The sequence below is a fragment of the Felis catus genome, chromosome A2 (assembly GCF_018350175.1).
Source record: "Felis catus isolate Fca126 chromosome A2, F.catus_Fca126_mat1.0, whole genome shotgun sequence".
Taxonomy (NCBI): Eukaryota; Metazoa; Chordata; class Mammalia; order Carnivora; family Felidae; genus Felis; species Felis catus.
The window spans coordinates 112,074,767-112,091,731 of NC_058369.1; the positions used below are offsets into that span (position 1 = coordinate 112,074,767).

Here is a 16,965-nt window from a genome sequence, read left to right on the forward strand (position 1 = left end):
GATAATTTAAAAAAAATAATAAAGGAAGTAAATAGTTTCAGAATCCTATGGAAGATCTCATTCCTGCTCTAGAATTCTGAAATCCCCTTAATTTACTCAACAAATGTTCCTTTGACTCAAACAAGCATACAAAATCTGTATGTAGTCTTCCTGTTCTCTACAACGCTATGTGAAAGCATGTAATCCATTCTTTTTTTTTTAAATGTTTATTTATTCTTCAGAGAGAAACAGAGCACAAGCAGGGGAGGAGCAGAGAGGGAGACACAGAATCCAAAGCAGGCTTCAGGCTCTGAGCTGTCAGCACAGAGCCCGATGCGGGCCTCGAACCCACGAACTGTGAGATCATGACCTCAGCCGAAGTCAGGCACCCTGCATGTAATCCACTCGTTATGTACTAGTGTGTCTTTGACCTGAAATTACATTGGAAGAAGCTGGAATTAAACGAAAGTAAGTGAATTGCCTTATTGCTAATCATGATACACTTTGGAATGTTTTCAGTAAATATTAACAGAAGTAAAAGAAGATATTCAGACTAACTCAAGATGTGAATTCTCATATAAGAATATAGATTTTTCCGTCCTCTTTTTCCTTCTCATTTTTCCTCCTCTTCTTCCTCATTTTCTCTTTCTCCTCCCCTATGGATATCAAACGCAAAAATAGAAAAGGCAAATGGAGTTTACTTCTTAAGTTCTTATACTTAGTGATCTGGCTGGCTGTCTCCTGACATAGTCTTCTTCTTCCTCCTCCTCCTCCTCCTCCTCCTTCTCCCTTTTTTTTTTTCCTTCTGGGAAAACATCAGCGTGAAGACGGTGACCCTGTGCACTTGTTTTAGATGAGGGTAAACAGAAAACGATATTACTTGCCTGAATGGAGTAGACTATCCCATGGAGGAGAATAATAGCTGTCTTCTAGTTTCTGTTTTTTTAAAAAGACCAGTGAGAACTTAAAAGGAGAAAGAACTGGAGAGGAGGGTGAAAGATGATTACCTTAAGGATTAGAGCTGTTACCCTGGTGAAGTCTGCAAATACTGTTTCTAAGTGATGGGTTGAATGTCTCTTGAGTAAAATGAATTTCAACTAAGGGATTAGCAGTAAATCTTTACAGGAAAATATCTCTCAGTTAGTTATCCATTATGATAGTATGATTTCAATAAAAATGGATATTGTTTCCCTCATTAAGCAGGCTATCCTATAAATATTATTTTAGAAGATCAAAAGAAATAAACTATTTTTTGAAAAAGTTCAAATGGCTTAAATTTTATCACACATTCAGCTATTTTAAAGTCAATTCATCAAAAATTACTTTTTTTTTAAATGAAACAGCATTTTTCTGGTCTTCTTAGTGACTTTGCGAATAAACATATTGCACATGTTTTGTCAAAAATCTGGTAGATGATAGGTTTCATAGATGCTGTATACATTGCTATACACATTTGTTGGCATTTTTTTATTTTTAAGAAATAATCAAAAACATATTGTGAGCTCAAGGAACAGCATATATGCTTCAGGTTAACACGGTAATGGCTCTGACCTTTAACCCTGATGCAACTGTTCTATGCTAACAGCTCTTTGTGAAAGGACACCAAATACTGAAGAAATTGGAAAGGTTAACAAAGTTAGCGGACAAAATAAACTTGATACTGAGAATGAACTTTCACATGTAGCAAAAAAATAAACACTATTCTCTTAAGCTGATCATCAAAGGATGTTTAAGATGCCTATATATGCTTCTTAGCGTTAAGTTCATACTCTCTTTTGAGAATTGTTTATACAACGGGTTACCAAATTCATAGTGAGTCAATTACTGTAAATTCATAAGAACTAATACGTGTGGGATTATTTTGAAACAATTGAAGTCCTAGCGCCAATGGGGTGGCAATCATACTTGGGAGCTTGCTATTTTTTTCGAGTCCTTTTCATGACATCGCAGTATTAGAGGCGTTTCCTAACTTCCTGGTGTAGACTTGACTGAATTATTCCCCAACATAACTTCCAGAATTTGGGTCCAAACTCTAACCTGAATTCTTGGCTGCAACAAGGTCATACAAAGCCTGACTTCTGTTACTGACACATTTTAGAAGTTCATAGCTCAGACTGACTCTACAATGGGAATTACATATCAAATTACTTTTGTAGAAACGGAAAAGAGCAAAGTAACTGCAAAACTGTGTGTGATCACCCAGAACACAGTGTGGAAAGGCCATTTAAACAACACTGAAAAGGTGGGTGTGTTTTTTTACTCGTTACTGCTTATCATCTAAACCATTTTATTAGCATTTCCTAAAAGCGACATGACACTCTAAAGATGTAAAGATGGTTTCTCTCTCCTGCACAAAGTGTTCCTTAAAAGAGATATCCCAGACTAAACCTCACCAAAGCACTCTGTTATTTTTTTGTAATGAGAAGTACAGGTTAAGTGCTTTTTTTATTTCTCACTGTATCAAGAAAATAATGTTTACATGAGAAGAAAAGCAAACGACAGACAAGAATGGTCGTACCTGGTTTTGCATTTAACAATCCAATCCTTGATGGCTAAAAAATAAATAAATAAAACTTCAGGTGGTCTTATTTTTTAACTCAACAAAGTTCCACTTGTTTTATAAGTCATCTTACTAATTTATTGTTGGGCTTTGAAAAACCTTCTCCATTTTGCCGGTCTTCCAAAGTATTGGTTGATGTGGCTAGCAGTCTTTGAAAAAACAGCAGGATTAACAGGGTATTTGCACACCTGCAAAGCTCATTTAATGACTAAAATTGCAAATGCTGTACAAGTAAAACAAAAAAAATGTATATTTTAAGTTATTTAGTGACCACAGCTATATAACACTATTCAGACAACCAAGAATGTATGTCTATATATTATGTATCCCAAAATGTAGCTTTGATTGATTATTTTTCCATGTCAAATATTTTGATTTGCTGGAAAGATGATAAAAAAAAAGCCTTAACAGAAATGGACAACTTTACAAGAAAATGAGCAGAAAAAGCAAAAAAGTGATGTTGAAAATTTTGAAATCATCAGAAAAATTGGAGAAGGGAGAACATGTAAATAAAGATGGAGGGCATAACTGCTGTTTCTTCTAAGGACTTGCATTCAGATTCATTGCCATGCATACCTACACTAACCACATTAACTTCCCTGGGAAGTATTCTCTGGATGACTCACCTGTCTTTCAGATGCATAAGCTTTAAACTTTTATTTATTGATCATTTGATTTACCGATCAAGAGATTTTCATTTTGATGATTGCTAGGTTTCTTGAAAATTCTCTCCCTTAGGGAGCCAAAGCATAAGAGACTGTTAAAAACTGAGAACAAACTGAGGGTTGATGGGGGGTGGGAGGGAGGGGAGGGTGGGTGATGGGTATTGAGGAGGGCACCTTTTGGGATGAGCACTGGGTGTTGTATGGAAACCAATTTGACAATAAATTTCATATATTAAAAAAAAATTCTCTCCCTTATTTGATGATAAATTTCATATTTAAAAAAAAAAGAAAATTCTCTCCCTTTTCATAAGATCATTTTAACTGAGGGCTAAGCTGTCACCCAGGATCAGTATGGCTTTCTAAGAAGATAATTTCTGGTGGTCTAACTGAGGTAGAGAGGAATTAGGTATTAAGGACTGAAAATTACAGCCAGAGCATTTGATACCATAGAGGGATTCTACCTGCTCCCCACTTCTGAGGCCCGTGGCAGACATATATAATGAGCTAAGGAACTTGGATACAGCCTCAGAATCTTCCTTGACTCTGAGCTCCAGGCGGCCACCATTAATCTTTTAAATAGGCTCAAATGGTGAAATCTATTTGCCATCCTCCATTAGATTCATATTCTAAGCTTTAATATTTATTCTTCCTCTCTTCCATGGAGATGATAACATCATTTTCTGCTTCACTGGCATGAAAACTAGTCCTAGAAAAAGGTATATAAAGACATAGTGCAAGTTTTCCTTCTAAAGCTGTAGGACATGATAAGCCCCTTGTGATTGAAAGAGACTTTATCAAAATTTCCCTAACAGATTATAATCTATTTATTTCTAAATAATTATTGCTCATCCTATGTTCACTGTAGCACAGAATGAGTTAATCATATTTTTGAGTTCATCTGAAATGGAATTCTTTAAGATGTTAGGTTTCACTTGTGAAAATGATTGACGTTTATACTGCTGATATATTACTATGGGTGCAGGAATAAGAAATAAACAAGATGTCACATAAATAGATTGATTTGATGCCAGCGACTTAAGCAGAAAAATGATCCTCTAAGTCCTTAAAATCACAGCTTGCTAGAAATTTGCATCTAGTGAATTGATGTCCTGCTTATATTTTTCAAACAGTGAACATTTTGCTTAAATTTTCAGCAACATTTGAGAATTAGTTTTCAACTGGGAAACTTTGGGCTTGGTAAATTGTGGATGTAAGTGAACGGGTACGAAGTTACAGATAAGAGACTGTAAATAAATAAATGGAGATTTTTGTGGGTGGGTATGAAAGCACATCTGCAAATTGTAGTTGGGTTCAGCCTCAGTGTGTGTTTTCCCCAGTGTGACTCACTCAGTCATCACCCGGTTTGCGTTATTACTGACTCTCAACTATGTGAAACACTCAAACAGTTGGGATTCCTTTTGGAACACATACAAACAACCCAGATCTTCCAATTCAGATTATGTGGTTGGGCCTACGACTGTTTTGAAGACAGGGAGGAAAAACCTGAAGGCTGTCTGTGGCTACGGGGTGTGGGGTTGGGGTACAGTTCTAGGGTGTAGTTAACACAGGAAGGTACTCAAATTACATCCAGTGTAACATACCAAACTTGGAAAAGCTCTCTCCCTCTCTTTTTCTGTTTCTCTCTCTTCTCTCTCTCCCCCCCTTCTTCCCTCCCTGCTCTCTCCACCACCCCACCCTTTCTGTCTCTCTCTTTAGCAGTTGCTAGCTAAACTTCCTGACCATGTAAACTGAGGTAGGTTACTTCGGGTATACCAGAACAGCATTTCTCTGCACTTTTTGTCTTTCCAGTCAAACCCACGTCAAGTCTAAATAAAAACTCATTCTGACTATTGATAATTACTTTATTTAGTTCTGCATAAGCTGCAGTAACTGCTCATGCCTTCTTATCAAGACTCTAGAACTCTTTTAAATCCAGTTGCCACAAGATTGCTGTGGATGGAAGCCTTTCATTATGCTGCCTTTGTTTGCTAATTGTTTGGACTTTTAAGTTTTGAAAATAGTTCCAAGTCACCATTTTAAAGTGTACAATTCAGTGTTTTTTAGTATATTCACAGAGTTGTCCACCCATCACCACTGTCTAATGCCAGTACATGTTCATCGCCCCAGAAAGAAACCCTGTGACTATTAGCAGTTAGTCCCCATTCTCCCCTCCTCCCAGGCCCTGGCAACCATCCGTCTACTTCCTGTCTCTGTGGATTTGCCTAGGCTGAAAACTTCATATGAATGGACTCATAAAATAGGTGGCCTTTTGTGACTGGCTTGTTTCACTAGGCATAATATTTTCAACATTCATCCATAGCTGAATAATATTCCATTGTATGAATATATATGTTTTATTTGTCCATTTATCATTTGATGGACTTTTCATGGGGCAAAAAGGACTTTTTCCTTTTCTCTTTCTCTACTTCTTTTTTCTCTCTTTTTTTGCCTCATGTTATTTTGGTTTTTGTTCTCCTTATTATATTTGCTATAGGTTACTTGATTGCACACATTGAAAATCCTACTATTAACTTCTAAACTAATGCTTCTCAACTTTAATGTGAATATAAAACACATAGTGCTCCTTTTAAAATGCAGACTTTGCCCAATTCTTAACTGAATTATTTGTTTTTTGGGTATTGAGTTTGATAAGTTCTTTATAGAGTTTGGACATTAACCCTTTATCAGATGTGTCATTTGCAAATATCTTCTCCCATTCTGTAGGTTACCTTTTAGTTTTCTTGGTTGTTTCCTTTCTTGTGCACAAGCTTTTACCTTGACGAAGTTCCCGTGGTTCATTTTTACTTGTTTCCCTTACTTCCAGAAACGTGTGTACTAAGAAGTTGCTAGGGCCGATGTCAATGCTGCCAGTGTTCTCCTCTAGGATTTTCATGGTTTCCTTTCATATTTAGGTCTTTTATCCATTTTGAACTTATTTTTGTGTATGGTAAGAAAGTGGTTCACTTTCATTTTTCTTCATTTTGCCATCCGATTTTCCCAGCATCATTTGTTGAAGAGACTGTCTTTTTTCCATTGGATATTCTCTCCTGCTTTGTCAAAAATTAGTTTACCATATAGTTGTGGGTCCATTTCTGGGCTTTCTATTCTGTCCCATTGATCTATGTGTCTGTTTCTGTGCCAGTATGATAAAAAGCTTCTGCTCAGCAAAAGAAACAATCAACAAACAAAAAAGCAGCCTATGAAATGGGAGAAGATATTTGCAAATGACATATCTGATAGAGTTAGTATCTAAAATCTATAATGAGCTTATCAAACTCAACCCCCAAAAACAAATAATCAAGTTAAGAAATGGGCAGAAGATGGGGCACCTGGGTAGCTCAGTCAGTTGAGCCTCTGACTCTTGATTTCAGTTCAAGTCATGATCTTATGCTTTGTGAGTTAGAACTCAGCATCAGGCCCTGCACTAGCAGCATGGAGCCTGCTTGGGATTCTCTGTCTCCTTCTCTCTCTGCCCCTTCATCCCTCTCAAAAATAAATAAATAAATAAATAAATAAATAAATAAATAAATAAATAAATAAATAAATATTTTTTTAAAAAGAAATGGGCAGAAGATATGAATAGACATTTTTCCAAAGAAGACACCTGAAAAGATGCTCAACATCACTCACCTTCAGGGAAGTACAAACCAAAACTATAATGAGATATTACCTCATACCTGTCAGAATGGCTAAAATTAACACAGGAAACAACAAATATTGGTGAGGATGCAGAGAAAGGGGAACCCTCTTACACTATTGGTAGGAATGCAAGCTGATGCAGTCACTCTGGAGAACTGTATGGAAGTTCCTCAAAAAGTTAAAAATAGAACTGCCCTATGACCCAGCAATGACACAACTAGGTATTTACTCAAAGGATACAAAAATACAAATTTGAAGGGACACATGTACCCTGATATTTATAGCAGCATTATCAACAGTAGTCAAATTATGGAAAGAGACCAAAGGTCCATTGACTGATGAATGGATAAAAATGTGGTTGTGTATGTATTTATGTATGTATGTGTGTGTGTATATATATATATATATATATATACACACACACATACATACACATATGTATGTGTGTATATATATATATATATACATATATATATATATATATATATATATATATACATAAATACATACACACACAATGGAATATTACTCAGCCATTAAAAACAATGAAATCATGCCATTTGCAACAACATAGATGGAGCTAGAGGATATTATGCTAAGCAAAACAAGTCAGTCAGAGAAAGACAAAAATGATTTGATTTCACTCATGTGGAATTTAAGAAACAAAACAGATGGACATGGGGGAAGGAAAAAAAAAACAGAAGGAGGCAAACCATAAGAGACTCTTAACTATAGAGAACAAACTGAGGGTTGCTGGAGGGGAGGTGGGTGGGAGATTATCTAAATGAGTGATGGGCATTAAGGAGAGCACTTGTTACAATGAGCACTGGGTGTTATATGTAAGTGATGAATCACTAAATTCTACTCCTGAAACCAATATTACACTATATGTTAACTAGAGTTTAAATAAAAATGTGGAAACAAAAATTAATTAATTAATTAATTAACTTTAAAAAGTACATAACAACTACTATGGAAATAAAAAATAAATAAATAAATAAATAAATAAATAAATAAATAAATAAATAAATAAAATACATTTAACAAGTTCCCAGGTGATCCTGATGTTGCTGATCTGTAGACTACTACTTGAGTACCAAGGATTCTTACTATATGTTTCATTGAAAGAGAATGTTCTAAGTAAGTTAGTTCATTCTGGACACACTTGTAGATGCTTACACAAATTTTATATTTATCTAAATATTACATTAACAGTTATTTAATACATGCCCAGCAACTTTCAGAGTATTTAAACACGTTATAGTTTAAAATAGAGATTGGGAACCTAAGGCCTGTAATTTTTGTCTGCCACCTGTTTTTGTCAATAAAGCTTTAGTAGAACCTAACCACACCCATTTTTTTACATTTATTTATTTATTCTGAAAGAGAGCATAAACTGGGGAGGAGCAGAGAGAATGAGAGACACATTCCCAAGCAGGCTCTGTACCATCAGCACAGAGCCCGATGTGGGGTTCAAACCCACACACTGTGAGATCATGACCTGAGCTGAGATCAAGAGGCAGATGTTTAACCAACTGCACCACCCAAGCTCTTCCATTTTATTTTTTTAATATAATTTATTGTCAAATTGCTAACATACAGCATGTACAGTGTTCTCTTGGTTTTGGGGGTAGAGTCCCATGATTCATCACTTACATATGACACCCAGTACTCATCCCAACAAGTGCCCTCCTCAATGCCCATCACCCACTTTCCCCTCTCCCCCACCCCCCATCAACCCTCAGTATGTTCTCTGTATTTAAGAGTCTCTTATGGTTTGCCTCCCTCTCTGAAACTATTTTTCCCCCTTCCCTTCCCCCATGGTCTTCTGTTAAGTTTCTCAAGTTCCAGATATGAGTGAAAACATATGGTATCTGCCTTTCTCTGGCTGACTTATTTCACTTAGCATAATACCCTCCAGATCCATCCATGTTGCTGCAAATGGCAGGATTTCATTCTTTCTCATTGCCAAGTAGTATTCCATTGTATATATAAACCCCATCTTCTTTATTCATTCATCAGTTGATGGACATTTAGGCTCTTTCCATAATTTGGCTAGTGTTGAAAACACTGCTATAAACATTGGAGTACATATACCCCTGTGAATCAGCATTCCTGTATCCTTTGGATAAATTCCTAGTAGTGCTATTGCTGGGTTGTAGGGTAGTTCTATTTTTAATTTTTTGAGGAAACTCCACACTGTTTTCCAGATGGCTGCACTAGTTTGCATTCCCACCAATAGTGCAAGAGGGTTCCTGTTTCTCCACATTCCTTACAGCATCTATTGTTACCTGAGTTGTTAATTTTAACTATTCTGACCGGCCTAGCCACACCCATTTTTTTGCTTGTCTATGGCTGCTTTAGACTATAGTAGCAGAGTTGAGTAACTCTTACAGATTGCTAATTGTAACAAAGACCACATGGTTTACAAAGCCTGAAATATCTACTGTCTAACCCTTTACTGAAAAAATTGCCAACCCCTGATTTAAAGACTTACTATATACTGAAACAATTTAAATCAACTTACTTAAATCTATGTATAGACTAAAGAATTTAGAGTATAAAACTGCAATAATGACTAAGAACATTTTATTAAGATGAAATTGATGTTCATCAAGAACATTTCATACATATACCACTTTCTAATGATGGTAAATCCAAAAAATAAAATTGTGGTCAATATTTTCAACTATTGAACATTTAAAGTTTGTTTTAAATTAACTCTGTTAATTCAATGAATCCTCTCAAGTAGTTGAGTATGACTGGAAAAAAGACAATTGTTACACAATAACTTTATGATTACTAAACTCAACAAGATCTTTAATGAATCACAGGAATTAATTCCCTATCCCTTTGTATTCTCACACTCCTAGATGACTATCCATTCTTTTCCTTTTTTGCTCAAACTTTCAATACCTCATATTCCACTCTTAGTCTTAAGTGATGACTACTTACTTTGTAGTAAGAAAATAAAATCTAGGAGTATCTGAGTGGCTCACTTGGTTGAGTGTCCAGTGTCGGCTCAGGTCATGATCTCCTGGTTCATGAGTTCAAGCCCCACATCAGACTGGCTGCTGTCCAATCAGAGCCTGCTTTGGGTCCTCTGTTCCCCCCCTCCCCTCTCTGCCCCTCCCATCCATGTGCACGTACTCTCTCTCAAAAATAAACATTAAAAAAAAAAGAAAAGAAACTCTATCAGAAGAGAACTTCTATTTGCCCTTGTCACTACATCCTCTTTTACCTTATCTCAGCCTCCAAATTCTGGTTTTGTTTTTGTTACACCTGATCAATTGTTTATGCTTTTGACAAAGACCAAACTCTTCACTTGTGCACACCACATCCTTACCTTTATCACCTACTTCAGGACATCATGGTAACAGTTTTTTCCTGCTCCTGCATCAGCAGATTTGGCCACTACACTTGATTTTTTTCCCCATCATTATACAAACATGCTCTTATTTCTTTCATCATAAAGTGAAAGACCAAGCTTTCTTGACTCCACTTGCCTCTCCATGAGCATCCATTTCTTTCTTCCCTTGACAGTGTCTTTGAAAGAGCTACCTATACTTAGTCTCCAGATCTCTCCTGTTCTCTGTTGAGTCTGCCCGCCCCCATGCTAAGATTTCATCGCCATGCTTCCCCTGAAATTATTCTTGTTAAGGCCACCATGACCTCCTGAATACAAATTTCACTGGCTGAATGCTGAATTTGCAAGTGGCCATTTACACAGAGGTGTTTCCTATAAGGAACTACACACCACAAATATTTTATAATGTATTCATCCCTTGGTGTTTAAAAGCCACACTCTTCTTATCTTCCTTGTATTACTCTGGCCGTTTTCCCTCATTCCTTTTACTCTTTTCTTTTCTATTACTTGACCTGTAAACATGGATTCTCTTCCTTTCTTTATCTGCACTCCATCCCTTCATGAATCATGGTTTATAATACCACATTTATGATGTTGGCTTCAAGATTTATATCGCTAGCCCAAACTTCTCTTTAGTTCTGGAGTCTTAAATCCTACTGCCCACATACCATGTCCATTTAGAACCAGTGGGCATCTCAGACTTAACATGCCCACAACTAAATTGCTGACTCTCTCCTTCACCCTAAATCTTATCCTTCTGTCTTACTCATCTCAATGAATGGTAATTTCATTTTTACAGTCACTCAAACTGAAAAGCTTGGAATGATTCCTGATTTTTTTCTTTCACACCCCATATCCAATCCATCAAAACATCCTGTCAACACTTGCTTTAAGATACATCTGGAATCCAACCACATTTCTTCACTTCACAGCCACCATCCTTGTCCAATCCACCACCATCTCTCACCTGGATTATTGTAATAGTCTCATGATGAGTATTCCTGCTTTCTGCTCTTGCCACCCTTTACTATTTTCACTGCAGCAGGCAGTGATACCGTTAGAATACCTTGGCACTCTATACGTCCTTCAGTGACTTTCCATTTCACTCAGAGTAAAAGCCAATGTGTTTCCTATGGACTATAAGGAACTATACACCATCTCTATGACTTGATTCCCTACTCCTCTCCTCTTGCTCACTCAGCAGCCCTGGCCTCTCTGTTTTCTGATGAACCTGCCAGTCATATTCCTGCCATGGAGCCTTTGTATTTTTAGTTCAGTTTGCATGGAGTACTCTCCAGATAGTCACATGACTCCTTCCTTCATTTCCCTCAGGTCTCCATTCTTTTCCTCTTAGGACTTCTTCCCTCATCCTTCTTCCCTGATTTAATATTCTTCATAGCACTTATGACCCCCCAAACAGACCATTGTACCTGGTTATATTGGTTATTGTTTCCGCCCTTCTATTAAAATGTAAGCTTAATGAAATCAGGGATTTTTGCATTGTTTTTATTGTTTTAAACTATACAACTAAAGGCTCAAAACCTTTGACTTGTAGATGAGAGGAGTTTCTCTACCTAAAGCAATTTTAACTCAATGTTATCTCTCCCCAAGTTAACATCACCGCAACTGGGTGATATTACCTGTCAGTTGTCATTCTTCTTCTTCTTCTTCTTTTTTTTAATCTCCTTTGCTTTACTAGATTAAAAAAAAAAAAAAGTAGTGCCAACTTTTGCCATTATTCAAAAACACAGGCTTTCCCCACAAACTGGCTTCTTATGTCTTAGAGTAACAGTCACCAGTGCAGGTCTGTGTCTGCCTTTGAGTTGCTTTAGCCAGAGAAACTCTTGTCCTTATCTCAAAACCCTGACGTGTTCTGATTAAAAAAAAAAAAAAAAAAAGAGAGAGAGAGAAGCTTTTATCCCATACAGAGGTCCTCTTTAGAAAGAGGTTAGCTGTTACAAGGGGAGCATTGTAGATTTGAAAAATCATTTCTCATATTCAGAAAATAAGGGTAACTTTTAAAGTATCCTTGAAAGCTAAAAAGTGATGTTTTAAACCCCCAAAGGGGCTTATAGCCTTTTCGTTTTGCCTTATTGTGACTCTTTAACCTCTACTATTGACAGATGAAGTCCCATTCAAATTCTGTAAAGCAGTTGCTAAGTTGTTGCTGACTTTGTCTTTATAAAAATCTAGGCGTTTAATTTCTTGTTAGTAAGATTAATATGTAAATATATTTTATGTCTGTAATTGTGTACTGTATTTGAATTTGTCTCAGTATTTAGAAACTACTGTAAACTTTGCCCCAAAAAGCCCTGTCTAAAAATTAAGACTAAATAATAAGTCAGGCTTCCTGTTAAATTGCTGTCTTGTTTTGAGAAACTTTGCCAGCACAGAGAACCAGTCTACAGTAGCCCCAGATAGTGGTTTTTGGCTAAGCATCAAATGATTAACATTATTTATATGTATTCAAAATATAAAAGCTGACTATACCTCGTACTGAATATAGAATTGTGCTGTTTACTATTTTTAAATATTACCAAAGGATTTTTTAAAAATTGATGTGCTATGCATTCTTCGGTTTTATATAGAATTGTTTTTATATTAAATTCTAAATCCCAGATTTTTATATGAGTATACAGTTATGTGACTTCTCTATTTTTTTAAATGTTTTATCTGTTTATTTTGAGAGAGAGAGAGAGAGAGAGAGAGAGAGAGAGAGAGAGCACATGTGCACATGAGCAGACGAGGGGCAGAGAGAGAGGGAGAGAAACAGAGGATCACAGTCAGGCTCCATGCCGCCAGTGCAGAGCCCAACATGGATCAATCTCAAGACTGTGAGATCATGACCTGACCTGAATTCAAGTGTTGAGTTGGATGCCTAACCAAATGGGCCATCCAGGGGCCCTTCTATTCATTGTTAAATTTCCTGTGCCATCATGCTTCTCTCCTATCTTGTAACAGGGGAATAAATAGATCTTTTTGCCAAATGTGAGACTCCTAATAGTGTCCCTTGGATCCATTTTTTTTTGTTTATGTCCTAAAAGACTTTATTCCATCAAGTGTTCCTCTGGGCCATCTGTCTTTCTATAGAATCCCTCTTTTTTTTTTTCTTTTTAAAAAGTTTTTATTTAAATTCCAGCTAGTTAACATATAGTGTAATGTTAGTTTCAGGTATATGATTTTGTGATTCTAATACTTACCTTTTTAAAAATATAATGTATTGTCAAAATGGCTAACATACGGTGTGTGCAGTGTGCTCTTGGTTTTAGAGGTAGATCCATTTTAATCTAAAGTCTAACTATGATACTTTCAATTCGACAACAATATTTCCTGTTCCCTATTAGTCCTTTATGACACAGACATAACTCTCTTAATGTTTTTACAATTAAAGTGCATTTGCCTCATACTTGACTTTAATTTGCTAAGTCTTAAGGGCTACTTTTAACATCCATTTACTGACTTTGAGGTTACAGCCTAAGTGGAGGAGGTGACTTGTGGGCCTGTTTACTGTGTAGATGGTAATAATAAGTAATAGATTTTGATTGTGCTTTATATTTTATAAGTCACTTTTAGAAGCATCAGTTTATTCATTATTGGAGATTCTTACATAGTTCTGTAGCAAGCAGATTTCAGTTTATAATTGTTATTGATCCTTAAAATTCTTTTGTGTAAAAGGGGATATTTTAGGTATGTTAATGTGAGTGGAAAAATATTCCTTGTTTTTTCAGTCTAGAATTATCTTAAAATTGTCATCTATCATCTGGTTACCATTTCTGTTTTTCTGTTGCTTCTTGCATCAATAGCTAAGAATCCAAGAAAATAAGTTTTTGTAAGATACCTTATAAAAACTTTCCAATAATTCCTTAGTTACCAAATTCATTTTTAGTCGACATTCTTCCTATATTGTTAAAATTTTTTGATGTTGTTGAAACCAATCTCCTCTCGTAAATCTTTTCTCTTGACTTTTTGCACAAGAGTCTCATGTTTCTTTCTCTAGGTCTGGCTGGTTCAACAATAAATGTTCTTGGGCTTTTCATCTTTTTTCAAGATATTATCCTTGACTCCTTATAACTCTTTGGTGATGTCCTTAACCAATGGAAAGTCACTTTGTGAACCTGGAATCTTTGGCTCTGGTTTTGTTTGTTGGTTTGTTTTTGTCAAGATTCCAGCAGATCATGACAGCTAGCTGACTCCTATTTGTAAATTTTGTATGCCCCCATCTAAACTTATTTCTGTCCTACCAATACAATTTTGTTATTATTTTTTTTAATGTTTATTTATTTTTAAGAGAAAGAGAACACGAGGGAGGGGCAGAGCCGGGGCATGGGTGGGGTGCGGGGGCAGGGACAGAGGATGTGAAGCCAGCTCCATACTGACAGAGAGAGAGCCCAGTTCACGGCTTGAAGTCACCAACCGTGGCGGGGGTAATGACTTGAGCCAAAGTCGGAGGCTTAATTGACTAAACCGCCCAGGTGCCCCTGTTTTGTTATTTCTAATAATGGTCTACCATTCCCCAAATCATTCAAGTCTGAAATTTTAATCATCTAAATTTTTCGAGCTTCCTTGGTTAATTAGACTTAACAATCACTGTCTCCTGGAAGTATTCCTTTATTCAAACATCATCTGCCCTGACTGTTCTCTCTTACTTTCTATGTAAAGTCAACAGCCTCAGGGGAGCCTGGTGGCCGTCAGTTGAGCATCTGACTTCGGCTCAGGTCATGATCTCCTGGTTGATGAGTTTGAGCTCCGCCATCAGGCTCTGTGCTGACAGCTCAGAGCCTGGAGCCTGCTTCAGATTCTGTGTCTCCCTCTCTCTCTGCTCCTGCCTGATCATGCTCTCTGTCTCAAAAAAAAAAAAAAAAATTAAAGTCATCAGCCTCTTAATTTTTGTTTTATACCTCTAATTTTATCCTCTAATTTTCTATGTATTCATCTAGTCTTAAATCATGTTTTGGGTCACAGATCTAGATTCATGGTCCCAATCTCCCAAAATTCATCTTTGCGGCCCTGGCTTTTTTGAGAAAATATGAATGTCAGTCTCTTTAACTTTGTATGCCCCTAATGTATCTATTCCTAAATACCATCCTCCATGAAGACTTCTCTGATTAACATGTTTGGGAAAGATTTCTCTCCCATCTCAACTCGTACATGATATCATTGTGTTATGGCTGGCTTGCTTTCTATGTTGTGTAATTACTATTTATTGTAGGATTATAAACTCCTGGGAGACAGATTTCAGGCTTAGTTATCTTTATATATCCTAAAGTGACTATTTCAGTGCTTTATATGTCATAGGTATATGATAATTGCTGAATACTTAAACATGAAATGTGCATTGTTTTTGTACCATAGTTGCTTTTTACAACATTGTAAGAGTCTTTTCATTCTCTAAGTATGAAAGATAATCGCTCAATATAGCATCACATAGTATATGAATCAACTTATATGTTCATAATTTTGTTATGGACATATGGCTTTATATCTTTAAATTTTATGGGAATCTTTATATAATTAAGAAAGGACACTGGGCTGCCTGGGTGGCTCAGATGGTTAAGTGTCCAACTCTTGATTGCAGCTCAGATCATGATCTTGCAATTTGTGAATTTGCGCCCCGTGTCAGGCTCTGCATTGACAGTGCAGAGCCTGCTTGGAATACTTTCTCTTCCTCTCTCTCTGTCTGCCCCTCCCCTGCTGATTCCCTTTTTCACTAAAAATAAATAAAAATAAACTTAGAAAAAAAAAGAGAGGATGCAAGTAAAGTGTAGAGAAGACCACTATCCTGGGAGTTTTCTGAAAATGCATAGAGCCAAAAGCCTGGATTCCACAGACCATTGCTCTCTTATCCCCCCCCACAGCTATGTCATACACCCACAACCCTCCAATCTTATACATGAAACTATAGAAGTCCCATGTATAAATCTACAGAAATCTATTCTACCTCTCAAAAACAAAGTAATACTGGTCATTATGTTGCTGAATGCCATCGTATTATAGAGTGTTAAATGATATGGTATTGGTTATATATTCTACATGTGATTTCCAGGAGTTATATATTACATTTTTTTTCAGGAGAAAAATCCTACAATTGTTTTCTTTTTAATATTTCATGTTAAATCAGAAAGTACTTCAGCAGAATATGTTGCAAAAGGGCTGTTTTGAATGTAAACTGAAGCAAAATTAATTAGAAGTTGATGAAATGCTAGAGAAATAATCCTAATTTTAAATGGGCTCCATGTGATGTTTGATTTCATTACTGACAAATTTAGAATGAACTTCATTTATTATGCCACGAATGTTCATTATTTTTGCAATGTATTGCACACACATTTCCATTCCTCCCAACCTATTTTTTAGTCTCAGCATTTCTATTTTGACGTTAGAAAAATATACAACCAAAATCTATAAGACTTTGATTAAATGTTGATACAGCTGATTTCAACACAGCCAAAGCCAGTGACCATACATGGAATCTAAACAACAGCTAGTAATTACAATGTCAAAGGCATGTATACACTGTGAGTTATGTTTCATTGTCTGGCATGCAAATATAGTCTCCGTTTCCTTTACACTATGTCCAAAGTATAAAGAAAGCCAACCAAAGAGTTCTGTTTCGTTTACACAAAAGAACAAGGTTCAATCATGTTTGATAAGTTGCAAATTACTGGTAATACCACAAGTGTTGTTACAGCTGCTAAGAATGGTCAGGAGGATGTACAAAATACAGCAAAGGCATGAATCAAAAGAAAAAAACCTAA

The 16,965-nt window shown here is 36.2% G+C and overlaps 1 long non-coding RNA gene across 1 annotated transcript in view; it reads left to right on the forward strand.

Moving 5' to 3' along the window:
• Positions 1–238: 238 nt before the first annotated feature.
• LOC123383898 overlaps positions 239–16,965 on the forward strand; it is a 55,905-nt gene continuing 39,178 nt past the window's right edge. Inside the window, exons 1-2 of the long non-coding RNA XR_006594259.1 lie at positions 239–447; positions 2,136–2,221. This is a non-coding gene — a long non-coding RNA (uncharacterized LOC123383898). The remainder of the gene's footprint in view (positions 448–2,135; positions 2,222–16,965) is intronic.